Source organism: Eucyclogobius newberryi, unplaced genomic scaffold, assembly GCF_026437365.1.
Source record: "Eucyclogobius newberryi isolate DKJ021-1_F unplaced genomic scaffold, fEucNew1.0.hap1 SCAF_9, whole genome shotgun sequence".
Classification (NCBI taxonomy): domain Eukaryota; kingdom Metazoa; phylum Chordata; class Actinopteri; order Gobiiformes; family Gobiidae; genus Eucyclogobius; species Eucyclogobius newberryi.
In genome coordinates, this window is record NW_027316532.1 from 16,486,742 (window position 1) to 16,512,754 (window position 26,013).

Below are 26,013 nucleotides of genomic sequence, written 5' to 3' on the forward strand. Positions count from 1 at the left end.
AGGGTTCATGTTTCTGAGGTTTAGGGTTCATGTTTCTCAGGTTTAGGGTTCATGTTTCTGATGTTTAGGGTTCATGTTTCTGATGTTTAGGGTTCATGTTTCTGAGGTTTAGGGTTCATGTTTCTGATGTTTAGGGTTCATGTTTCTGAGGTTTAGGGTTCATGTTTCTGAGGTTTAGGGTTCATGTTTCTGATGTTTAGGGTTCATGTTTCTGATGTTTAGGGTTCATGTTTCTAAGTTTAGGGTTCATGTTTCTGAGGTTTAGGGTTCATGTTTCTGATGTTTAGGGTTCATGTTTCTGATGTTTAGGGTTCATGTTTCTGATGTTTAGGGTTCATGTTTCTGATGTTTAGGATTCATGTTTCTGAGGTTTTGGGTTCATGTTTCTGATGTTTAGGGTTCATGTTTCTGAGGTTTAGGGTTCATGTTTCTGAGGTTTAGGGTTCATGTTTCTCAGGTTTAGGGTTCATGTTTCTCAGGTTTAGGGTTCATATTTCTAAGTTTAGGGTTCATGTTTCTGAGGTTTAGGGTTCATGTTTCTCAGGTTTAGGGTTCATGTTTCTGATGTTTGAGGTTTATGTTTCTAAGTTTAGGGTTCATGTTTCTGAGGTTTAGGGTTCATGTTTCTGAGGTTTAGGGTTCATGTTTCTGATGTTTGAGGTTCATGTTTCTGATGTTTGAGGTTCATGTTTCTGATGTTTGAGGTTCATGTTTCTGAGGTTTAGGGTTCATGTTTCTGAGGTTTAGGGTTCATGTTTCTGATGTTTAGGGTTCATGTTTCTGATGTTTAGGGTTCATGTTTCTGATGTTTAGGGTTCATGTTTCTGAGGTTTAGGGTTCATGTTTCTGAGGTTTAGGGTTCATGTTTCTGAGGTTTAGGGTTCATGTTTCTGAGGTTTAGGGTTCATGTTTCTGAGGTTTAGGGTTCATGTTTCTCAGGTTTAGGGTTCATGTTTCTGATGTTTAGGGTTCATGTTTCTGATGTTTAGGGTTCATGTTTCTGAGGTTTAGGGTTCATGTTTCTGATGTTTAGGGTTCATGTTTCTCAGGTTTAGGGTTCATGTTTCTAAGTTTAGGGTTCATGTTTCTGATGTTTAGGGTTCATGTTTCTGATGTTTAGGGTTCATGTTTCTGAGGTTTAGGGTTCATGTTTCTGATGTTTGAGGTTCATGTTTCTGATGTTTAGGGTTCATGTTTCTAAGTTTAGGGTTCATGTTTCTGAGGTTTAGGGTTCATGTTTCTGATGTTTAGGGTTCATGTTTCTGAGGTTTAGGGTTCATGTTTCTGATGTTTAGGGTTCATGTTTCTGATGTTTAGGGTTCATGTTTCTGAGGTTTTGGGTTCATGTTTCTGATGTTTAGGGTTCATGTTTCTGAGGTTTAGGATTCATGTTTCTGATGTTTAGGGTTCATGTTTCTGATGTTTAGGGTTCATGTTTCTGATGTTTAGGGTTCATGTTTCTGAGGTTTAGGGTTCATGTTTCTGATGTTTAGGGTTCATGTTTCTGATGTTTAGGGTTCATGTTTCTGAGGTTTAGGGTTCATGTTTCTGATGTTTAGGGTTCATGTTTCTGAGGTTTAGGGTTCATGTTTCTGATGTTTAGGGTTCATGTTTCTAAGTTTAGGGTTCATGTTTCTGATGTTTAGGGTTCATGTTTCTGATGTTTAGGGTTCATGTTTCTGAGGTTTAGGGTTCATGTTTCTGAGGTTTAGGGTTCATGTTTCTGATGTTTGAGGTTCATGTTTCTGATGTTTAGGGTTCATGTTTCTAAGTTTAGGGTTCATGTTTCTGAGGTTTAGGGTTCATGTTTCTGATGTTTAGGGTTCATGTTTCTGATGTTTAGGGTTCATGTTTCTAAGTTTAGGGTTCATGTTTCTGAGGTTTAGGGTTCATGTTTCTGATGTTTAGGGTTCATGTTTCTGATGTTTAGGGTTCATGTTTCTGAGGTTTAGGGTTCATGTTTCTGATGTTTAGGGTTCATGTTTCTGAGGTTTAGGGTTCATGTTTCTGATGTTTAGGGTTCATGTTTCTGATGTTTAGGGTTCATGTTTCTGAGGTTTAGGGTTCATGTTTCTGATGTTTAGGGTTCATGTTTCTCAGGTTTAGGGTTCATGTTTCTCAGGTTTAGGGTTCATGTTTCTGAGGTTTAGGGTTCATGTTTCTGATGTTTAGGGTTCATGTTTCTCAGGTTTAGGGTTCATGTTTCTGATGTTTAGGGTTCATGTTTCTGATGTTTAGGGTTCATGTTTCTGAGGTTTAGGGTTCATGTTTCTGATGTTTAGGGTTCATGTTTCTGAGGTTTAGGGTTCATGTTTCTGAGGTTTAGGGTTCATGTTTCTGATGTTTAGGGTTCATGTTTCTGATGTTTAGGGTTCATGTTTCTCAGGTTTAGGGTTCATGTTTCTAAGTTTAGGGTTCATGTTTCTGATGTTTAGGGTTCATGTTTCTGAGGTTTAGGGTTCATGTTTCTGATGTTTAGGGTTCATGTTTCTGATGTTTAGGGTTCATGTTTCTGATGTTTAGGGTTCATGTTTCTGATGTTTAGGATTCATGTTTCTGAGGTTTTGGGTTCATGTTTCTGATGTTTAGGGTTCATGTTTCTGAGGTTTAGGGTTCATGTTTCTAAGTTTAGGGTTCATGTTTCTGAGGTTTAGGGTTCATGTTTCTGATGTTTAGGGTTCATGTTTCTGATGTTTAGGGTTCATGTTTCTGAGGTTTAGGGTTCATGTTTCTGATGTTTAGGGTTCATGTTTCTGAGGTTTAGGATTCATGTTTCTGATGTTTAGGGTTCATGTTTCTGATGTTTAGGGTTCATGTTTCTGATGTTTAGGGTTCATGTTTCTGATGTTTAGGGTTCATGTTTCTGAGGTTTAGGGTTCATGTTTCTGATGTTTAGGGTTCATGTTTCTCAGGTTTAGGGTTCATGTTTCTGAGGTTTAGGGTTCATGTTTCTGATGTTTAGGGTTCATGTTTCTCAGGTTTAGGGTTCATGTTTCTGATGTTTAGGGTTCATGTTTCTGATGTTTAGGGTTCATGTTTCTGAGGTTTAGGGTTCATGTTTCTGATGTTTAGGGTTCATGTTTCTGAGGTTTAGGGTTCATGTTTCTGAGGTTTAGGGTTCATGTTTCTGATGTTTAGGGTTCATGTTTCTGATGTTTAGGGTTCATGTTTCTCAGGTTTAGGGTTCATGTTTCTAAGTTTAGGGTTCATGTTTCTGATGTTTAGGGTTCATGTTTCTGAGGTTTAGGGTTCATGTTTCTGATGTTTAGGGTTCATGTTTCTGATGTTTAGGGTTCATGTTTCTGATGTTTAGGATTCATGTTTCTGAGGTTTTGGGTTCATGTTTCTGATGTTTAGGGTTCATGTTTCTGAGGTTTAGGGTTCATGTTTCTGATGTTTAGGGTTCATGTTTCTGATGTTTAGGGTTCATGTTTCTGAGGTTTAGGGTTCATGTTTCTGATGTTTAGGGTTCATGTTTCTGAGGTTTAGGGTTCATGTTTCTGATGTTTAGGGTTCATGTTTCTGATTTTTAGGATTCATGTTTCTGAGGTTTAGGGTTCATGTTTCTCAGGTTTAGGGTTCATGTTTCTGATGTTTGAGGTTCATGTTTCTAAGTTTAGGGTTCATGTTTCTGAGGTTTAGGGTTCATGTTTCTGAGGTTTAGGGTTCATGTTTCTGAGGTTTAGGGTTCATGTTTCTGATGTTTGAGGTTCATGTTTCTGATGTTTAGGGTTCATGTTTCTAATGTTTAGGGTTCATGTTTCTGATGTTTAGGGTTCATGTTTCTGAGGTTTAGGGTTCATGTTTCTGAGGTTTAGGGTTCATGTTTCTGATGTTTAGGGTTCATGTTTCTGATGTTTAGGGTTCATGTTTCTGATGTTTAGGGTTCATGTTTCTGAGGTTTAGGGTTCATGTTTCTGATGTTTAGGGTTCATGTTTCTGAGGTTTAGAGTTCATGTTTCTGAGGTTTAGGGTTCATGTTTCTGATGTTTAGGGTTCATGTTTCTGAGGTTTAGGGTTCATGTTTCTGATGTTTAGGGTTCATGTTTCTGAGGTTTAGGGTTCATGTTTCTGAGGTTTAGGGTTATGTTTCTGAGGTTTAGGGTTCATGTTTCTGAGGTTTAGGGTTCATGTTTCTCAGGTTTAGGGTTCATGTTTCTGATGTTTAGGGTTCATGTTTCTGATGTTTAGGGTTCATGTTTCGGAGGTTTAGGGTTCATGTTTCTGATGTTTAGGGTTCATGTTTCTGATGTTTAGGGTTCATGTTTCTCAGGTTTAGGGTTCATGTTTCTAAGTTTAGGGTTCATGTTTCTGAGGTTTAGGTTTCATGTTTCTGATGTTTAGGGTTCATGTTTCTGATGTTTGAGGTTCATGTTTCTGATGTTTAGGGTTCATGTTTCTAAGTTTAGGGTTCATGTTTCTGAGGTTTAGGGTTCATGTTTCTAAGTTTAGGGTTCATGTTTCTGAGGTTTAGGGTTCATGTTTCTGATGTTTAGGGTTCATGTTTCTCAGGTTTAGGGTTCATGTTTCTCAGGTTTAGGGTTCATATTTCTAAGTTTAGGGTTCATGTTTCTCAGGTTTAGGGTTCATGTTTCTGATGTTTGAGGTTCATGTTTCTAAGTTTAGGGTTCATGTTTCTGAGGTTTAGGGTTCATGTTTCTGAGGTTTAGGGTTCATGTTTCTGAGGTTTAGGGTTCATGTTTCTGATGTTTGAGGTTCATGTTTCTGATGTTTAGGGTTCATGTTTCTGAGGTTTAGGGTTCATGTTTCTGAGGTTTAGGGTTCATGTTTATGAGGTTTAGGGTTCATGTTTCTGATGTTTAGGGTTCATGTTTCTGATGTTTAGGGTTCATGTTTCTGAGGTTTAGGGTTCATGTTTCTGATGTTTGAGGTTCATGTTTCTGATGTTTAGGGTTCATGTTTCTGAGGTTTAGGGTTCATGTTTATGAGGTTTAGGGTTCATGTTTCTGATGTTTAGGGTTCATGTTTCTGAGGTTTTGGGTTCATGTTTCTGATGTTTAGGGTTCATGTTTCTGAGGTTTAGGGTTCATGTTTCTGAGGTTTAGGGTTCATGTTTCTGATGTTTAGGGTTCATGTTTCTGAGGTTTAGGGTTCATGTTTCTGATGTTTAGGGTTCATGTTTCTGATTTTTAGGATTCATGTTTCTGAGGTTTAGGGTTCATGTTTCTAAGTTTAGGGTTCATGTTTCTGAGGTTTAGGGTTCATGTTTCTAAGTTTAGGGTTCATGTTTCTGAGGTTTAGGGTTCATGTTTCTGATGTTTAGGGTTCATGTTTCTGATGTTTAGGGTTCATGTTTCTGAGGTTTAGGGTTCATGTTTCTGATGTTTAGGGTTCATGTTTCTGATGTTCAGGGTTCATGTTTCTCAGGTTTAGGGTTCACGTTTCTAAGTTTAGGGTTCATGTTTCTGATGTTTAGGGTTCATGTTTCTGAGGTTTAGGGTTCATGTTTCTGATGTTTAGGGTTCATGTTTCTGATGTTTAGGGTTCATGTTTCTGATGTTTAGGGTTCATGTTTCTGATGTTTAGGATTCATGTTTCTGAGGTTTTGGGTTCATGTTTCTGATGTTTAGGGTTCATGTTTCTGAGGTTTAGGGTTCATGTTTCTGATGTTTAGGGTTCATGTTTCTGATGTTTAGGGTTCATGTTTCTGATGTTTAGGGTTCATGTTTCTGATGTTTGAGGTTCATGTTTCTGATGTTTAGGGTTCATGTTTCTAATGTTTAGGGTTCATGTTTCTGATGTTTAGGGTTCATGTTTCTGAGGTTTAGGGTTCATGTTTCTGAGGTTTAGGGTTCATGTTTCTGATGTTTAGGGTTCATGTTTCTGATGTTTAGGGTTCATGTTTCTGATGTTTAGGGTTCATGTTTCTGAGGTTTAGGGTTCATGTTTCTGATGTTTAGGGTTCATGTTTCTGATGTTTAGGGTTCATGTTTCTGAGGTTTAGAGTTCATGTTTCTGAGGTTTAGGGTTCATGTTTCTGATGTTTAGGGTTCATGTTTCTGAGGTTTAGGGTTCATGTTTCTGATGTTTAGGGTTCATGTTTCTGAGGTTTAGGGTTATGTTTCTGAGGTTTAGGGTTCATGTTTCTGAGGTTTAGGGTTATGTTTCTGAGGTTTAGGGTTCATGTTTCTCAGGTTTAGGGTTCATGTTTCTGATGTTTAGGGTTCATGTTTCTGATGTTTAGGGTTCATGTTTCGGAGGTTTAGGGTTCATGTTTCTGATGTTTAGGGTTCATGTTTCTGATGTTTAGGGTTCATGTTTCTCAGGTTTAGGGTTCATGTTTCTAAGTTTAGGGTTCATGTTTCTGAGGTTTAGGTTTCATGTTTCTGATGTTTAGGGTTCATGTTTCTGATGTTTGAGGTTCATGTTTCTGATGTTTAGGGTTCATGTTTCTAAGTTTAGGGTTCATGTTTCTGAGGTTTAGGGTTCATGTTTCTAAGTTTAGGGTTCATGTTTCTGAGGTTTAGGGTTCATGTTTCTGATGTTTAGGGTTCATGTTTCTCAGGTTTAGGGTTCATGTTTCTCAGGTTTAGGGTTCATATTTCTAAGTTTAGGGTTCATGTTTCTCAGGTTTAGGGTTCATGTTTCTGATGTTTGAGGTTCATGTTTCTAAGTTTAGGGTTCATGTTTCTGAGGTTTAGGGTTCATGTTTCTGAGGTTTAGGGTTCATGTTTCTGAGGTTTAGGGTTCATGTTTCTGATGTTTGAGGTTCATGTTTCTGATGTTTAGGGTTCATGTTTCTGAGGTTTAGGGTTCATGTTTCTGAGGTTTAGGGTTCATGTTTATGAGGTTTAGGGTTCATGTTTCTGATGTTTAGGGTTCATGTTTCTGATGTTTAGGGTTCATGTTTCTGAGGTTTAGGGTTCATGTTTCTGATGTTTGAGGTTCATGTTTCTGATGTTTAGGGTTCATGTTTCTGAGGTTTAGGGTTCATGTTTCTGATGTTTAGGGTTCATGTTTCTGAGGTTTAGGGTTCATGTTTATGAGGTTTAGGGTTCATGTTTCTGATGTTTAGGGTTCATGTTTCTGAGGTTTTGGGTTCATGTTTCTGATGTTTAGGGTTCATGTTTCTGAGGTTTAGGGTTCATGTTTCTGAGGTTTAGGGTTCATGTTTCTGAGGTTTAGGGTTCATGTTTCTGATGTTTAGGGTTCATGTTTCTGAGGTTTAGGGTTCATGTTTCTGATGTTTAGGGTTCATGTTTCTGATTTTTAGGATTCATGTTTCTGAGGTTTAGGGTTCATGTTTCTAAGTTTAGGGTTCATGTTTCTGAGGTTTAGGGTTCATGTTTCTAAGTTTAGGGTTCATGTTTCTGAGGTTTAGGGTTCATGTTTCTGATGTTTAGGGTTCATGTTTCTAAGTTTAGGGTTCATGTTTCTGAGGTTTAGGGTTCATGTTTCTGAGGTTTAGGGTTCATGTTTCTGATGTTTAGGGTTCATGTTTCTGATGTTTAGGGTTCATGTTTCTGATGTTCAGGGTTCATGTTTCTCAGGTTTAGGGTTCATGTTTCTAAGTTTAGGGTTCATGTTTCTGATGTTTAGGGTTCATGTTTCTGAGGTTTAGGGTTCATGTTTCTGATGTTTAGGGTTCATGTTTCTGATGTTTAGGGTTCATGTTTCTGATGTTTAGGGTTCATGTTTCTGATGTTTAGGATTCATGTTTCTGAGGTTTTGGGTTCATGTTTCTGATGTTTAGGGTTCATGTTTCTGAGGTTTAGGGTTCATGTTTCTGATGTTTAGGGTTCATGTTTCTGATGTTTAGGGTTCATGTTTCTGAGGTTTAGGGTTCATGTTTCTGATGTTTAGGGTTCATGTTTCTGAGGTTTAGGGTTCATGTTTCTGATGTTTAGGGTTCATGTTTCTGATTTTTAGGATTCATGTTTCTGAGGTTTAGGGTTCATGTTTCTAAGTTTAGGGTTCATGTTTCTAAGTTTAGGGTTCATGTTTCTGATGTTTGAGGTTCATGTTTCTGATGTTTAGGGTTCATGTTTCTAAGTTTAGGGTTCATGTTTCTGAGATTTAGGGTTCATGTTTCTGAGGTTTAGGGTTCATGTTTCTAAGTTTAGGGTTCATGTTTCTGAGGTTTAGGGTTCATGTTTCTGATGTTTAGGGTTCATGTTTCTGATGTTTAGGGTTCATGTTTCTCAGGTTTAGGGTTCATGTTTCTAAGTTTAGGGTTCATGTTTCTGAGGTTTAGGGTTCATGTTTCTCAGGTTTAGGGTTCATGTTTCTGATGTTTGAGGTTCATGTTTCTAAGTTTAGGGTTCATGTTTCTGAGGTTTAGGGTTCATGTTTCTGATGTTTAGGGTTCATGTTTCTGATGTTTAGGGTTCATGTTTCTGATGTTTAGGGTTCATGTTTCTGAGGTTTAGGGTTCATGTTTCTGATGTTTAGAGTTCATGTTTCTGAGGTTTAGAGTTCATGTTTCTGAGGTTTAGGGTTCATGTTTCTGATGTTTAGGGTTCATGTTTCTGAGGTTTAGGGTTCATGTTTCTGATGTTTAGGGTTCATGTTTCTGATGTTTAGGGTTCATGTTTCGGAGGTTTAGGGTTCATGTTTTTGATGTTTAGGGTTCATGTTTCTCAGGTTTAGGGTTCATGTTTCTAAGTTTAGGGTTCATGTTTCTGAGGTTTAGGGTTCATGTTTCTGAGGTTTGAGGTTCATGTTTCTGATGTTTGAGGTTCATGTTTCTGATGTTTAGGGTTCATGTTTCTAAGTTTAGGGTTCATGTTTCTGAGGTTTAGGATTCATGTTTCTGATGTTCAGGGTTCATGTTTCTAAGTTTAGGGTTCATGTTTCTGAGGTTTAGGGTTCATGTTTCTGATGTTTAGGGTTCATGTTTCTGATGTTTAGGGTTCATGTTTCTGAGGTTTAGGGTTCATGTTTCTGATGTTTAGGGTTCATGTTTCTGAGGTTTAGGATTCATGTTTCTGATGTTTAGGGTTCATGTTTCTGATGTTTAGGGTTCATGTTTCTGATGTTTAGGGTTCATGTTTCTGAGGTTTAGGGTTCATGTTTCTGATGTTTAGGGTTCATGTTTCTGATGTTTAGGGTTCATGTTTCTCAGGTTTAGGGTTCATGTTTCTGAGGTTTAGGGTTCATGTTTCTGATGTTTAGGGTTCATGTTTCTCAGGTTTAGGGTTCATGTTTCTGATGTTTAGGGTTCATGTTTCTGAGGTTTAGGGTTCATGTTTCTGAGGTTTAGGGTTCATGTTTCTGATGTTTAGGGTTCATGTTTCTGATGTTTAGGGTTCATGTTTCTCAGGTTTAGGGTTCATGTTTCTAAGTTTAGGGTTCATGTTTCTGATGTTTAGGGTTCATGTTTCTGAGGTTTAGGGTTCATGTTTCTGAGGTTTAGGGTTCATGTTTCTGATGTTTGAGGTTCATGTTTCTGATGTTTAGGGTTCATGTTTCTAAGTTTAGGGTTCATGTTTCTGAGGTTTAGGATTCATGTTTCTGATGTTTAGGGTTCATGTTTCTGATGTTCAGGGTTCATGTTTCTAAGTTTAGGGTTCATGTTTCTGAGGTTTAGGGTTCATGTTTCTGATGTTTAGGGTTCATGTTTCTGATGTTTAGGGTTCATGTTTCTGAGGTTTAGGGTTCATGTTTCTGATGTTTAGGGTTCATGTTTCTGAGGTTTAGGATTCATGTTTCTGATGTTTAGGGTTCATGTTTCTGATGTTTAGGGTTCATGTTTCTGATGTTTAGGGTTCATGTTTCTGAGGTTTAGGGTTCATGTTTCTGATGTTTAGGGTTCATGTTTCTGAGGTTTAGGGTTCATGTTTCTGATGTTTAGGGTTCATGTTTCTCAGGTTTAGGGTTCATGTTTCTGAGGTTTAGGGTTCATGTTTCTGATGTTTAGGGTTCATGTTTCTCAGGTTTAGGGTTCATGTTTCTGATGTTTAGGGTTCATGTTTCTGAGGTTTAGGGTTCATGTTTCTGAGGTTTAGGGTTCATGTTTCTGATGTTTAGGGTTCATGTTTCTGATGTTTAGGGTTCATGTTTCTCAGGTTTAGGGTTCATGTTTCTAAGTTTAGGGTTCATGTTTCTGATGTTTAGGGTTCATGTTTCTGAGGTTTAGGGTTCATGTTTCTGATGTTTAGGGTTCATGTTTCTGATGTTTAGGGTTCATGTTTCTGATGTTTAGGATTCATGTTTCTGAGGTTTTGGGTTCATGTTTCTGATGTTTAGGGTTCATGTTTCTGAGGTTTAGGGTTCATGTTTCTGATGTTTAGGGTTCATGTTTCTGATGTTTAGGGTTCATGTTTCTGAGGTTTAGGGTTCATGTTTCTGATGTTTAGGGTTCATGTTTCTGAGGTTTAGGGTTCATGTTTCTGATGTTTAGGGTTCATGTTTCTGATTTTTAGGATTCATGTTTCTGAGGTTTAGGGTTCATGTTTCTCAGGTTTAGGGTTCATGTTTCTGAGGTTTAGGGTTCATGTTTCTGAGGTTTAGGGTTCATGTTTCTGATGTTTGAGGTTCATGTTTCTGATGTTTAGGGTTCATGTTTCTAATGTTTAGGGTTCATGTTTCTGAGGTTTAGGGTTCATGTTTCTGAGGTTTAGGGTTCATGTTTCTGATGTTTAGGGTTCATGTTTCTGATGTTTAGGGTTCATGTTTCTGATGTTTAGGGTTCATGTTTCTGAGGTTTAGGGTTCATGTTTCTGATGTTTAGGGTTCATGTTTCTGATGTTTAGGGTTCATGTTTCTGAGGTTTAGAGTTCATGTTTCTGAGGTTTAGGGTTCATGTTTCTGATGTTTAGGGTTCATGTTTCTGAGGTTTAGGGTTCATGTTTCTGAGGTTTAGGGTTATGTTTCTGAGGTTTAGGGTTCATGTTTCTGAGGTTTAGGGTTCATGTTTCTGAGGTTTAGGGTTCATGTTTCTGAGGTTTAGGGTTCATGTTTCTGATGTTTAGGGTTCATGTTTCTGAGGTTTAGGGTTCATGTTTCTGATGTTTAGGGTTCATGTTTCTGATTTTTAGGATTCATGTTTCTGAGGTTTAGGGTTCATGTTTCTAAGTTTAGGGTTCATGTTTCTGAGGTTTAGGGTTCATGTTTCTAAGTTTAGGGTTCATGTTTCTGAGGTTTAGGGTTCATGTTTCTGATGTTTAGGGTTCATGTTTCTAAGTTTAGGGTTCATGTTTCTGAGGTTTAGGGTTCATGTTTCTGAGGTTTAGGGTTCATGTTTCTGATGTTTAGGGTTCATGTTTCTGATGTTTAGGGTTCATGTTTCTGATGTTCAGGGTTCATGTTTCTCAGGTTTAGGGTTCATGTTTCTAAGTTTAGGGTTCATGTTTCTGATGTTTAGGGTTCATGTTTCTGAGGTTTAGGGTTCATGTTTCTGATGTTTAGGGTTCATGTTTCTGAGGTTTAGGGTTCATGTTTCTGATGTTTAGGGTTCATGTTTCTGATGTTTAGGGTTCATGTTTCTGAGGTTTAGGGTTCATGTTTCTGATGTTTAGGGTTCATGTTTCTGAGGTTTAGGGTTCATGTTTCTGATGTTTAGGGTTCATGTTTCTGATTTTTAGGATTCATGTTTCTGAGGTTTAGGGTTCATGTTTCTAAGTTTAGGGTTCATGTTTCTGAGGTTTAGGGTTCATGTTTCTAAGTTTAGGGTTCATGTTTCTGATGTTTGAGGTTCATGTTTCTGATGTTTAGGGTTCATGTTTCTAAGTTTAGGGTTCATGTTTCTGATGTTAGGGTTCATGTTTCTGAGGTTTAGGGTTCATGTTTCTGATGTTTAGGGTTCATGTTTCTGATGTTTAGGGTTCATGTTTCTGATGTTTAGGGTTCATGTTTCTGATGTTTAGGATTCATGTTTCTGAGGTTTTGGGTTCATGTTTCTGATGTTTAGGGTTCATGTTTCTGAGGTTTAGGGTTCATGTTTCTGATGTTTAGGGTTCATGTTTCTGATGTTTAGGGTTCATGTTTCTGAGGTTTAGGGTTCATGTTTCTGATGTTTAGGGTTCATGTTTCTGATGTTTAGGGTTCATGTTTCTGATTTTTAGGATTCATGTTTCTGAGGTTTAGGGTTCATGTTTCTAAGTTTAGGGTTCATGTTTCTGAGGTTTAGGGTTCATGTTTCTAAGTTTAGGGTTCATGTTTCTGATGTTTGAGGTTCATGTTTCTGATGTTTAGGGTTCATGTTTCTAAGTTTAGGGTTCATGTTTCTGAGATTTAGGGTTCATGTTTCTGAGGTTTAGGGTTCATGTTTCTAAGTTTAGGGTTCATGTTTCTGAGGTTTAGGGTTCATGTTTCTGAGGTTTAGGGTTCATGTTTCTGATGTTTAGGGTTCATGTTTCTGATGTTTAGGGTTCATGTTTCTCAGGTTTAGGGTTCATATTTCTAAGTTTAGGGTTCATGTTTCTGAGGTTTAGGGTTCATGTTTCTCAGGTTTAGGGTTCATGTTTCTGATGTTTGAGGTTCATGTTTCTAAGTTTAGGGTTCATGTTTCTGAGGTTTAGGGTTCATGTTTCTGATGTTTAGGGTTCATGTTTCTGATGTTTAGGGTTCATGTTTCTGATGTTTAGGGTTCATGTTTCTGAGGTTTAGGGTTCATGTTTCTGATGTTTAGGGTTCATGTTTCTGAGGTTTAGAGTTCATGTTTCTGAGGTTTAGGGTTCATGTTTCTGATGTTTAGGGTTCATGTTTCTGAGGTTTAGGGTTCATGTTTCTGATGTTTAGGGTTCATGTTTCTGATGTTTAGGGTTCATGTTTCGGAGGTTTAGGGTTCATGTTTTTGATGTTTAGGGTTCATGTTTCTCAGGTTTAGGGTTCATGTTTCTAAGTTTAGGGTTCATGTTTCTGAGGTTTAGGTTTCATGTTTCTGATGTTTAGGGTTCATGTTTCTGATGTTTAGGGTTCATGTTTCTGAGGTTTAGGGTTCATGTTTCTGATGTTTGAGGTTCATGTTTCTGATGTTTAGGGTTCATGTTTCTAAGTTTAGGGTTCATGTTTCTGAGGTTTAGGGTTCATGTTTCTGATGTTTAGGGTTCATGTTTCTGATGTTTAGGGTTCATGTTTCTGATGTTTAGGGTTCATGTTTCTGATGTTTAGGGTTCATGTTTCTGATGTTTAGGGTTCATGTTTCTGAGGTTTTGGGTTCATGTTTCTGATGTTTAGGGTTCATGTTTCTGAGGTTTAGGATTCATGTTTCTGATGTTTAGGGTTCATGTTTCTGATGTTTAGGGTTCATGTTTCTGATTTTTAGGATTCATGTTTCTGAGGTTTAGGGTTCATGTTTCTGAGGTTTAGGGTTCATGTTTCTGATGTTTAGGGTTCATGTTTCTGATGTTTAGGGTTCATGTTTCTGAGGTTTAGGGTTCATGTTTCTGATGTTTAGGGTTCATGTTTCTGAGGTTTAGGGTTCATGTTTCTAAGTTTAGGGTTCATGTTTCTGATGTTTAGGGTTCATGTTTCTGATGTTTAGGGTTCATGTTTCTGAGGTTTAGGGTTCATGTTTCTGAGGTTTAGGGTTCATGTTTCTGATGTTTGAGGTTCATGTTTCTGATGTTTAGGGTTCATGTTTCTAAGTTTAGGGTTCATGTTTCTGAGGTTTAGGATTCATGTTTCTGATGTTTAGGGTTCATGTTTCTGATGTTCAGGGTTCATGTTTCTAAGTTTAGGGTTCATGTTTCTGAGGTTTAGGGTTCATGTTTCTGATGTTTAGGGTTCATGTTTCTGATGTTTAGGGTTCATGTTTCTGAGGTTTAGGGTTCATGTTTCTGATGTTTAGGGTTCATGTTTCTGAGGTTTAGGATTCATGTTTCTGATGTTTAGGGTTCATGTTTCTGATGTTTAGGGTTCATGTTTCTGATGTTTAGGGTTCATGTTTCTGATGTTTAGGGTTCATGTTTCTGAGGTTTAGGGTTCATGTTTCTGATGTTTAGGGTTCATGTTTCTGAGGTTTAGGGTTCATGTTTCTGATGTTTAGGGTTCATGTTTCTCAGGTTTAGGGTTCATGTTTCTGAGGTTTAGGGTTCATGTTTCTGATGTTTAGGGTTCATGTTTCTCAGGTTTAGGGTTCATGTTTCTGATGTTTAGGGTTCATGTTTCTGATGTTTAGGGTTCATGTTTCTGAGGTTTAGGGTTCATGTTTCTGAGGTTTAGGGTTCATGTTTCTGATGTTTAGGGTTCATGTTTCTGATGTTTAGGGTTCATGTTTCTAAGTTTAGGGTTCATGTTTCTGATGTTTAGGGTTCATGTTTCTGAGGTTTAGGGTTCATGTTTCTGATGTTTAGGGTTCATGTTTCTGATGTTTAGGGTTCATGTTTCTGATGTTTAGGATTCATGTTTCTGAGGTTTTGGGTTCATGTTTCTGATTTTTAGGATTCATGTTTCTGAGGTTTAGGGTTCATGTTTCTGAGGTTTAGGGTTCATGTTTCTGATGTTTAGGGTTCATGTTTCTGATGTTTAGGGTTCATGTTTCTGAGGTTTAGGGTTCATGTTTCTGATGTTTAGGGTTCATGTTTCTGAGGTTTAGGGTTCATGTTTCTGATGTTTAGGGTTCATGTTTCTGATGTTTAGGATTCATGTTTCTGAGGTTTTGGGTTCATGTTTCTGATTTTTAGGATTCATGTTTCTGAGGTTTAGGGTTCATGTTTCTGAGGTTTAGGGTTCATGTTTCTGATGTTTAGGGTTCATGTTTCTGATGTTTAGGGTTCATGTTTCTGAGGTTTAGGGTTCATGTTTCTGATGTTTAGGGTTCATGTTTCTGAGGTTTAGGGTTCATGTTTCTAAGTTTAGGGTTCATGTTTCTGATGTTTAGGGTTCATGTTTCTGATGTTTAGGGTTCATGTTTCTGAGGTTTAGGGTTCATGTTTCTGAGGTTTAGGGTTCATGTTTCTGATGTTTGAGGTTCATGTTTCTGATGTTTAGGGTTCATGTTTCTAAGTTTAGGGTTCATGTTTCTGAGGTTTAGGATTCATGTTTCTGATGTTTAGGGTTCATGTTTCTGATGTTCAGGGTTCATGTTTCTAAGTTTAGGGTTCATGTTTCTGAGGTTTAGGGTTCATGTTTCTGATGTTTAGGGTTCATGTTTCTGATGTTTAGGGTTCATGTTTCTGAGGTTTAGGGTTCATGTTTCTGATGTTTAGGGTTCATGTTTCTGAGGTTTAGGATTCATGTTTCTGATGTTTAGGGTTCATGTTTCTGATGTTTAGGGTTCATGTTTCTGATGTTTAGGGTTCATGTTTCTGATGTTTAGGGTTCATGTTTCTGAGGTTTAGGGTTCATGTTTCTGATGTTTAGGGTTCATGTTTCTGAGGTTTAGGGTTCATGTTTCTGATGTTTAGGGTTCATGTTTCTCAGGTTTAGGGTTCATGTTTCTGAGGTTTAGGGTTCATGTTTCTGATGTTTAGGGTTCATGTTTCTCAGGTTTAGGGTTCATGTTTCTGATGTTTAGGGTTCATGTTTCTGATGTTTAGGGTTCATGTTTCTGAGGTTTAGGGTTCATGTTTCTGAGGTTTAGGGTTCATGTTTCTGATGTTTAGGGTTCATGTTTCTGATGTTTAGGGTTCATGTTTCTCAGGTTTAGGGTTCATGTTTCTAAGTTTAGGGTTCATGTTTCTGATGTTTAGGGTTCATGTTTCTGAGGTTTAGGGTTCATGTTTCTGATGTTTAGGGTTCATGTTTCTGATGTTTAGGGTTCATGTTTCTGATGTTTAGGATTCATGTTTCTGAGGTTTTGGGTTCATGTTTCTGATGTTTAGGGTTCATGTTTCTGAGGTTTAGGGTTCATGTTTCTGATGTTTAGGGTTCATGTTTCTGATGTTTAGGGTTCATGTTTCTGAGGTTTAGGGTTCATGTTTCTGATGTTTAGGGTTCATGTTTCTGAGGTTTAGGGTTCATGTTTCTGATGTTTAGGGTTCATGTTTCTGATTTTTAGGATTCATGTTTCTGAGGTTTAGGGTTCATGTTTCTCAGGTTTAGGGTTCATGTTTCTAAGTTTAGGGTTCATGTTTCTGAGGTTTAGGGTTCATGTTTCTGAGGTTTAGGGTTCATGTTTCTGAGGTTTAGGGTTCATGTTTCTGATGTTTGAGGTTCATGTTTCTGATGTTTAGGGTTCATGTTTCTGAGGTTTAGGGTTCATGTTTCTGAGGTTTAGGGTTCATGTTTCTGAGGTTTAGGGTTCATGTTTCTGATGTTTAGGGTTCATGTTTCTGATGTTTAGGGTTCATGTTTCTGATGTTTAGGGTTCATGTTTCTGAGGTTTAGGGTTCATGTTTCTGATGTTTAGGGTTCATGTTTCTGAGGTTTAGAGTTCATGTTTCTGATGTTTAGGGTTCATGTTTCTGAGGTTTAGGGTTCATGTTTCTGAGGTTTAGGGTTATGTTTCTGAGGTTTAGGGTTCATGTTTCTGAGGTTTAGGGTTCATGTTTCTCAGGTTTAGGGTTCATGTTTCTGATGTTTAGGGTTCATGTTTCTGATGTTTAGGGTTCATGTTTCTCAGGTTTAGGGTTCATGTTTCTAAGTTTAGGGTTCATGTTTCTGAGGTTTAGGGTTCATGTTTCTGATGTTTGAGGTTCATGTTTCTGATGTTTAGGGTTCATGTTTCTAAGTTTAGGGTTCATGTTTCTGAGGTTTAGGGTTCATGTTTCTAAGTTTAGGGTTCATGTTTCTGAGGTTTAGGGTTCATGTTTCTGATGTTTAGGGTTCATGTTTCTCAGGTTTAGGGTTCATGTTTCTCAGGTTTAGGGTTCATATTTCTAAGTTTAGGGTTCATGTTTCTCAGGTTTAGGGTTCATGTTTCTGATGTTTGAGGTTCATGTTTCTAAGTTTAGGGTTCATGTTTCTGAGGTTTAGGGTTCATGTTTCTGAGGTTTAGGGTTCATGTTTCTGAGGTTTAGGGTTCATGTTTCTGATGTTTGAGGTTCATGTTTCTGATGTTTAGGGTTCATGTTTCTGAGGTTTAGGGTTCATGTTTCTGATGTTTAGGGTTCATGTTTCTGAGGTTTAGGGTTCATGTTTCTGAGGTTTAGGGTTCATGTTTATGAGGTTTAGGGTTCATGTTTCTGATGTTTAGGGTTCATGTTTCTGATGTTTAGGGTTCATGTTTCTGAGGTTTAGGGTTCATGTTTCTGATGTTTGAGGTTCATGTTTCTGATGTTTAGGGTTCATGTTTCTGAGGTTTAGGGTTCATGTTTCTGATGTTTAGGGTTCATGTTTCTGAGGTTTAGGGTTCATGTTTATGAGGTTTAGGGTTCATGTTTCTGATGTTTAGGGTTCATGTTTCTGATGTTTAGGATTCATGTTTCTGAGGTTTTGGGTTCATGTTTCTGAGGTTTAGGGTTCATGTTTCTGATGTTTAGGGTTCATGTTTCTGATGTTTAGGGTTCATGTTTCTGAGGTTTAGGGTTCATGTTTCTGATGTTTAGGGTTCATGTTTCTGATGTTTAGGGTTCATGTTTCTGATGTTTAGGGTTCATGTTTCTGATGTTTAGGGTTCATGTTTCTGATGTTTAGGGTTCATGTTTCTGAGGTTTAGGGTTCATGTTTCTGATGTTTAGGGTTCATGTTTCTGAGGTTTAGGGTTCATGTTTCTGATGTTTAGGGTTCATGTTTCTCAGGTTTAGGGTTCATGTTTCTGAGGTTTAGGGTTCATGTTTCTGATGTTTAGGGTTCATGTTTCTCAGGTTTAGGGTTCATGTTTCTGATGTTTAGGGTTCATGTTTCTGAGGTTTAGGGTTCATGTTTCTGATGTTTAGGGTTCATGTTTCTGATGTTTAGGGTTCATGTTTCTCAGGTTTAGGGTTCATGTTTCTAAGTTTAGGGTTCATGTTTCTGATGTTTAGGGTTCATGTTTCTGAGGTTTAGGGTTCATGTTTCTGATGTTTAGGGTTCATGTTTCTGATGTTTAGGGTTCATGTTTCTGATGTTTAGGGTTCATGTTTCTGATGTTTAGGATTCATGTTTCTGAGGTTTTGGGTTCATGTTTCTGATGTTTAGGGTTCATGTTTCTGAGGTTTAGGGTTCATGTTTCTGATGTTTAGGGTTCATGTTTCTGATGTTTAGGGTTCATGTTTCTGAGGTTTAGGGTTCATGTTTCTGATGTTTAGGGTTCATGTTTCTGAGGTTTAGGGTTCATGTTTCTGATGTTTAGGGTTCATGTTTCTGATTTTTAGGATTCATGTTTCTGAGGTTTAGGGTTCATGTTTCTCAGGTTTAGGGTTCATGTTTCTGATGTTTGAGGTTCATGTTTCTAAGTTTAGGGTTCATGTTTCTGAGGTTTAGGGTTCATGTTTCTGAGGTTTAGGGTTCATGTTTCTGAGGTTTAGGGTTCATGTTTCTGATGTTTGAGGTTCATGTTTCTGATGTTTAGGGTTCATGTTTCTAATGTTTAGGGTTCATGTTTCTGATGTTTAGGGTTCATGTTTCTGAGGTTTAGGGTTCATGTTTCTGAGGTTTAGGGTTCATGTTTCTGATGTTTAGGGTTCATGTTTCTGATGTTTAGGGTTCATGTTTCTGATGTTTAGGGTTCATGTTTCTGAGGTTTAGGGTTCATGTTTCTGATGTTTAGGGTTCATGTTTCTGATGTTTAGGGTTCATGTTTCTGAGGTTTAGAGTTCATGTTTCTGAGGTTTAGGGTTCATGTTTCTGATGTTTAGGGTTCATGTTTCTGAGGTTTAGGGTTCATGTTTCTGATGTTTAGGGTTCATGTTTCTGATGTTTAGGGTTATGTTTCTGAGGTTTAGGGTTCATGTTTCTGAGGTTTAGGGTTCATGTTTCTCAGGTTTAGGGTTCATGTTTCTGATGTTTAGGGTTCATGTTTCTGATGTTTAGGGTTCATGTTTCGGAGGTTTAGGGTTCATGTTTCTGATGTTTAGGGTTCATGTTTCTGATGTTTAGGGTTCATGTTTCTCAGGTTTAGGGTTCATGTTTCTGAGGTTTAGGTTTCATGTTTCTGATGTTTGAGGTTCATGTTTCTGATGTTTAGGGTTCATGTTTCTAAGTTTAGGGTTCATGTTTCTGAGGTTTAGGGTTCATGTTTCTAAGTTTAGGGTTCATGTTTCTGAGGTTTAGGGTTCATGTTTCTGATGTTTAGGGTTCATGTTTCTCAGGTTTAGGGTTCATGTTTCTGAGGTTTAGGGTTCATGTTTCTGAGGTTTAGGGTTCATGTTTCTGATGTTTAGGGTTCATGTTTCTGATGTTTAGGGTTCATGTTTCTCAGGTTTAGGGTTCATGTTTCTAAGTTTAGGGTTCATGTTTCTGATTTTTAGGGTTCATGTTTCTGAGGTTTAGGGTTCATGTTTCTGATTTTTAGGGTTCATGTTTCTGATGTTTAGGGTTCATGTTTCTGATGTTTAGGATTCATGTTTCTGAGGTTTTGGGTTCATGTTTCTGATGTTTAGGGTTCATGTTTCTGAGGTTTAGGGTTCATGTTTCTGATGTTTAGGGTTCATGTTTCTGATGTTTAGGGTTCATGTTTCTGAGGTTTAGGGTTCATGTTTCTGATGTTTAGGGTTCATGTTTCTGAGGTTTAGGGTTCATGTTTCTGATGTTTAGGGTTCATGTTTCTGATTTTTAGGATTCATGTTTCTGAGGTTTAGGGTTCATGTTTCTCAGGTTTAGGGTTCATGTTTCTGATGTTTGAGGTTCATGTTTCTAAGTTTAGGGTTCATGTTTCTGAGGTTTAGGGTTCATGTTTCTGAGGTTTAGGGTTCATGTTTCTGAGGTTTAGGGTTCATGTTTCTGATGTTTGAGGTTCATGTTTCTGATGTTTAGGGTTCATGTTTCTAATGTTTAGGGTTCATGTTTCTGATGTTTAGGGTTCATGTTTCTGAGGTTTAGGGTTCATGTTTCTGAGGTTTAGGGTTCATGTTTCTGATGTTTAGGGTTCATGTTTCTGATGTTTAGGGTTCATGTTTCTGATGTTTAGGGTTCATGTTTCTGAGGTTTAGGGTTCATGTTTCTGATGTTTAGGGTTCATGTTTCTGATGTTTAGGGTTCATGTTTCTGAGGTTTAGAGTTCATGTTTCTGAGGTTTAGGGTTCATGTTTCTGATGTTTAGGGTTCATGTTTCTGAGGTTTAGGGTTCATGTTTCTGAGGTTTAGGGTTATGTTTCTGAGGTTTAGGGTTCATGTTTCTGAGGTTTAGGGTTCATGTTTCTCAGGTTTAGGGTTCATGTTTCTGATGTTTAGGGTTCATGTTTCTGATGTTTAGGGTTCATGTTTCTGATGTTTAGGGTTCATGTTTCTCAGGTTTAGGGTTCATGTTTCTAAGTTTAGGGTTCATGTTTCTGAGGTTTAGGGTTCATGTTTCTGATGTTTGAGGTTCATGTTTCTGATGTTTAGGGTTCATGTTTCTAAGTTTAGGGTTCATGTTTCTGAGGTTTAGGGTTCATGTTTCTAAGTTTAGGGTTCATGTTTCTGAGGTTTAGGGTTCATGTTTCTGATGTTTAGGGTTCATGTTTCTCAGGTTTAGGGTTCATATTTCTAAGTTTAGGGTTCATGTTTCTCAGGTTTAGGGTTCATGGTTCTGATGTTTGAGGTTCATGTTTCTAAGTTTAGGGTTCATGTTTCTGAGGTTTAGGGTTCATGTTTCTGAGGTTTAGGGTTCATGTTTCTGATGTTTGAGGTTCATGTTTCTGATGTTTAGGGTTCATGTTTCTGAGGTTTAGGGTTCATGTTTCTGATGTTTAGGGTTCATGTTTCTGAGGTTTAGGGTTCATGTTTCTGAGGTTTAGGGTTCATGTTTATGAGGTTTAGGGTTCATGTTTCTGATGTTTAGGGTTCATGTTTCTGATGTTTAGGGTTCATGTTTCTGAGGTTTAGGGTTCATGTTTCTGATGTTTGAGGTTCATGTTTCTGATGTTTAGGGTTCATGTTTCTGAGGTTTAGGGTTCATGTTTCTGATGTTTAGGGTTCATGTTTCTGAGGTTTAGGGTTCATGTTTATGAGGTTTAGGGTTCATGTTTCTGATGTTTAGGGTTCATGTTTCTGATGTTTAGGATTCATGTTTCTGAGGTTTTGGGTTCATGTTTCTGAGGTTTAGGGTTCATGTTTCTGATGTTTAGGGTTCATGTTTCTGATGTTTAGGGTTCATGTTTCTGAGGTTTAGGGTTCATGTTTCTGATGTTTAGGGTTCATGTTTCTGAGGTTTAGGATTCATGTTTCTGATGTTTAGGGTTCATGTTTCTGATGTTTAGGGTTCATGTTTCTGATGTTTAGGGTTCATGTTTCTGATGTTTAGGGTTCATGTTTCTGATGTTTAGGGTTCATGTTTCTGAGGTTTAGGGTTCATGTTTCTGATGTTTAGGGTTCATGTTTCTGAGGTTTAGGGTTCATGTTTCTGATGTTTTGGGTTCATGTTTCTCAGGTTTAGGGTTCATGTTTCTGAGGTTTAGGGTTCATGTTTCTGATGTTTAGGGTTCATGTTTCTGATGTTTAGGGTTCATGTTTCTCAGGTTTAGGGTTCATGTTTCTGATGTTTAGGGTTCATGTTTCTGATGTTTAGGGTTCATGTTTCTGATGTTTAGGGTTCATGTTTCTGAGGTTTAGGGTTCATGTTTCTGAGGTTTAGGGTTCATGTTTCTGATGTTTTGGGTTCATGTTTCTCAGGTTTAGGGTTCATGTTTCTGAGGTTTAGGGTTCATGTTTCTGATGTTTAGGGTTCATGTTTCTGATGTTTAGGGTTCATGTTTCTCAGGTTTAGGGTTCATGTTTCTGATGTTTAGGGTTCATGTTTCTGATGTTTAGGGTTCATGTTTCTGATGTTTAGGGTTCATGTTTCTGAGGTTTAGGGTTCATGTTTCTGAGGTTTAGGGTTCATGTTTCTGATGTTTAGGGTTCATGTTTCTGAGGTTTAGGGTTCATGTTTCTGATGTTTAGGGTTCATGTTTCTGATGTTTAGGGTTCATGTTTCTGATGTTTAGGATTCATGTTTCTGAGGTTTTGGGTTCATGTTTCTGATGTTTAGGGTTCATGTTTCTGAGGTTTAGGGTTCATGTTTCTGATGTTTAGGGTTCATGTTTCTGATGTTTAGGGTTCATGTTTCTGAGGTTTAGGGTTCATGTTTCTGATGTTTAGGGTTCATGTTTCTGAGGTTTAGGGTTCATGTTTCTGATGTTTAGGGTTCATGTTTCTGATTTTTAGGATTCATGTTTCTGAGGTTTAGGGTTCATGTTTCTCAGGTTTAGGGTTCATGTTTCTGATGTTTGAGGTTCATGTTTCTAAGTTTAGGATTCATGTTTCTGAGGTTTAGGGTTCATGTTTCTGAGGTTCATGTTTCTGAGGTTTAGGGTTCATGTTTCTGATGTTTGAGGTTCATGTTTCTGATGTTTAGGGTTCATGTTTCTAATGTTTAGGGTTCATGTTTCTGATGTTTAGGGTTCATGTTTCTGAGGTTTAGGGTTCATGTTTCTGAGGTTTAGGGTTCATGTTTCTGATGTTTAGGGTTCATGTTTCTGATGTTTAGGGTTCATGTTTCTGATGTTTAGGGTTCATGTTTCTGAGGTTTAGGGTTCATGTTTCTGATGTTTAGGGTTCATGTTTCTGATGTTTAGGGTTCATGTTTCTGAGGTTTAGAGTTCATGTTTCTGAGGTTTAGGGTTCATGTTTCTGATGTTTAGGGTTCATGTTTCTGAGGTTTAGGGTTCATGTTTCTGATGTTTAGGGTTCATGTTTCTGAGGTTTAGGGTTATGTTTCTGAGGTTTAGGGTTCATGTTTCTGAGGTTTAGGGTTCATGTTTCTCAGGTTTAGGGTTCATGTTTCTGATGTTTAGGGTTCATGTTTCTGATGTTTAGGGTTCATGTTTCGGAGGTTTAGGGTTCATGTTTCTGATGTTTAGGGTTCATGTTTCTGATGTTTAGGGTTCATGTTTCTCAGGTTTAGGGTTCATGTTTCTAAGTTTAGGGTTCATGTTTCTGAGGTTTAGGTTTCATGTTTCTGATGTTTAGGGTTCATGTTTCTGATGTTTGAGGTTCATGTTTCTGATGTTTAGGGTTCATGTTTCTAAGTTTAGGGTTCATGTTTCTGAGGTTTAGGGTTCATGTTTCTAAGTTTAGGGTTCATGTTTCTGAGGTTTAGGGTTCATGTTTCTGATGTTTAGGGTTCATGTTTCTCAGGTTTAGGGTTCATGTTTCTAAGTTTAGGGTTCATGTTTCTCAGGTTTAGGGTTCATGTTTCTGATGTTTGAGGTTCATGTTTCTAAGTTTAGGGTTCATGTTTCTGAGGTTTAGGGTTCATGTTTCTGAGGTTTAGGGTTCATGTTTCTGAGGTTTAGGGTTCATGTTTCTGATGTTTGAGGTTCATGTTTCTGATGTTTAGGGTTCATGTTTCTGAGGTTTAGGGTTCATGTTTCTGATGTTTAGGGTTCATGTTTCTGAGGTTTAGGGTTCATGTTTCTGAGGTTTAGGGTTCATGTTTATGAGGTTTAGGGTTCATGTTTCTGATGTTTAGGGTTCATGTTTCTGATGTTTAGGGTTCATGTTTCTGAGGTTTAGGGTTCATGTTTCTGATGTTTGAGGTTCATGTTTCTGATGTTTAGGGTTCATGTTTCTGAGGTTTAGGGTTCATGTTTCTGATGTTTAGGGTTCATGTTTCTGAGGTTTAGGGTTCATGTTTATGAGGTTTAGGGTTCATGTTTCTGATGTTTAGGGTTCATGTTTCTGATGTTTAGGATTCATGTTTCTGAGGTTTTGGGTTCATGTTTCTGATGTTTAGGGTTCATGTTTCTGAGGTTTAGGGTTCATGTTTCTGAGGTTTAGGGTTCATGTTTCTGAGGTTTAGGGTTCATGTTTCTGATGTTTAGGGTTCATGTTTCTGAGGTTTAGGGTTCATGTTTCTGATGTTTAGGGTTCATGTTTCTGATTTTTAGGATTCATGTTTCTGAGGTTTAGGGTTCATGTTTCTAAGTTTAGGGTTCATGTTTCTGAGGTTTAGGGTTCATGTTTCTAAGTTTAGGGTTCATGTTTCTGAGGTTTAGGGTTCATGTTTCTGATGTTTAGGGTTCATGTTTCTAAGTTTAGGGTTCATGTTTCTGAGGTTTAGGGTTCATGTTTCTGAGGTTTAGGGTTCATGTTTCTGATGTTTAGGGTTCATGTTTCTGATGTTTAGGGTTCATGTTTCTGATGTTTAGGGTTCATGTTTCTCAGGTTTAGGGTTCATGTTTCTCAGGTTTAGGGTTCATGTTTCTGATGTTTAGGGTTCATGTTTCTGAGGTTTAGGGTTCATGTTTCTGATGTTTAGGGTTCATGTTTCTGATGTTTAGGGTTCATGTTTCTGATGTTTAGGGTTCATGTTTCTGATGTTTAGGATTCATGTTTCTGAGGTTTTGGGTTCATGTTTCTGATGTTTAGGGTTCATGTTTCTGAGGTTTAGGGTTCATGTTTCTGATGTTTAGGGTTCATGTTTCTGATGTTTAGGGTTCATGTTTCTGAGGTTTAGGGTTCATGTTTCTGATGTTTAGGGTTCATGTTTCTGAGGTTTAGGGTTCATGTTTCTGATGTTTAGGGTTCATGTTTCTGATTTTTAGGATTCATGTTTCTGAGGTTTAGGGTTCATGTTTCTAAGTTTAGGGTTCATGTTTCTGAGGTTTAGGGTTCATGTTTCCAAGTTTAGGGTTCATGTTTCTGATGTTTGAGGTTCATGTTTCTGATGTTTAGGGTTCATGTTTCTAAGTTTAGGGTTCATGTTTCTGAGATTTAGGGTTCATGTTTCTGAGGTTTAGGGTTCATGTTTCTAAGTTTAGGGTTCATGTTTCTGAGGTTTAGGGTTCATGTTTCTGAGGTTTAGGGTTCATGTTTCTGATGTTTAGGGTTCATGTTTCTGATGTTTAGGGTTCATGTTTCTCAGGTTTAGGGTTCATATTTCTAAGTTTAGGGTTCATGTTTCTGAGGTTTAGGGTTCATGTTTCTCAGGTTTAGGGTTCATGTTTCTGATGTTTGAGGTTCATGTTTCTGAGGTTTAGGGTTCATGTTTCTGATGTTTGAGGTTCATGTTTCTGATGTTTAGGGTTCATGTTTCTAATGTTTAGGGTTCATGTTTCTGATGTTTAGGGTTCATGTTTCTGAGGTTTAGGGTTCATGTTTCTGAGGTTTAGGGTTCATGTTTCTGATGTTTAGGGTTCATGTTTCTGATGTTTAGGGTTCATGTTTCTGATGTTTAGGGTTCATGTTTCTGAGGTTTAGGGTTCATGTTTCTGATGTTTAGGGTTCATGTTTCTGATGTTTAGGGTTCATGTTTCTGAGGTTTAGAGTTCATGTTTCTGAGGTTTAGGGTTCATGTTTCTGATGTTTAGGGTTCATGTTTCTGAGGTTTAGGGTTCATGTTTCTGATGTTTAGGGTTCATGTTTCTGAGGTTTAGGGTTCATGTTTCTGATGTTTAGGGTTCATGTTTCTGAGGTTTAGGGTTATGTTTCTGAGGTTTAGGGTTCATGTTTCTGAGGTTTAGGGTTCATGTTTCTCAGGTTTAGGGTTCATGTTTCTGATGTTTAGGGTTCATGTTTCTGATGTTTAGGGTTCATGTTTCGGAGGTTTAGGGTTCATGTTTCTGATGTTTAGGGTTCATGTTTCTGATGTTTAGGGTTCATGTTTCTCAGGTTTAGGGTTCATGTTTCTAAGTTTAGGGTTCATGTTTCTGAGGTTTAGGTTTCATGTTTCTGATGTTTAGGGTTCATGTTTCTGATGTTTGAGGTTCATGTTTCTGATGTTTAGGGTTCATGTTTCTAAGTTTAGGGTTCATGTTTCTGAGGTTTAGGGTTCATGTTTCTAAGTTTAGGGTTCATGTTTCTGAGGTTTAGGGTTCATGTTTCTGATGTTTAGGGTTCATGTTTCTCAGGTTTAGGGTTCATGTTTCTAAGTTTAGGGTTCATGTTTCTCAGGTTTAGGGTTCATGTTTCTGATGTTTGAGGTTCATGTTTCTAAGTTTAGGGTTCATGTTTCTGAGGTTTAGGGTTCATGTTTCTGAGGTTTAGGGTTCATGTTTCTGAGGTTTAGGGTTCATGTTTCTGATGTTTGAGGTTCATGTTTCTGATGTTTAGGGTTCATGTTTCTGA

The 26,013-nt window shown here is 37.7% G+C and overlaps 1 protein-coding gene across 1 annotated transcript in view; it reads right to left on the reverse strand.

Moving 5' to 3' along the window:
• dph5 (diphthamide biosynthesis 5) overlaps nt 1-26,013 on the reverse strand; it is a 163,920-nt gene that overhangs the window by 38,581 nt on the left and 99,326 nt on the right. The window lies entirely within an intron of this gene.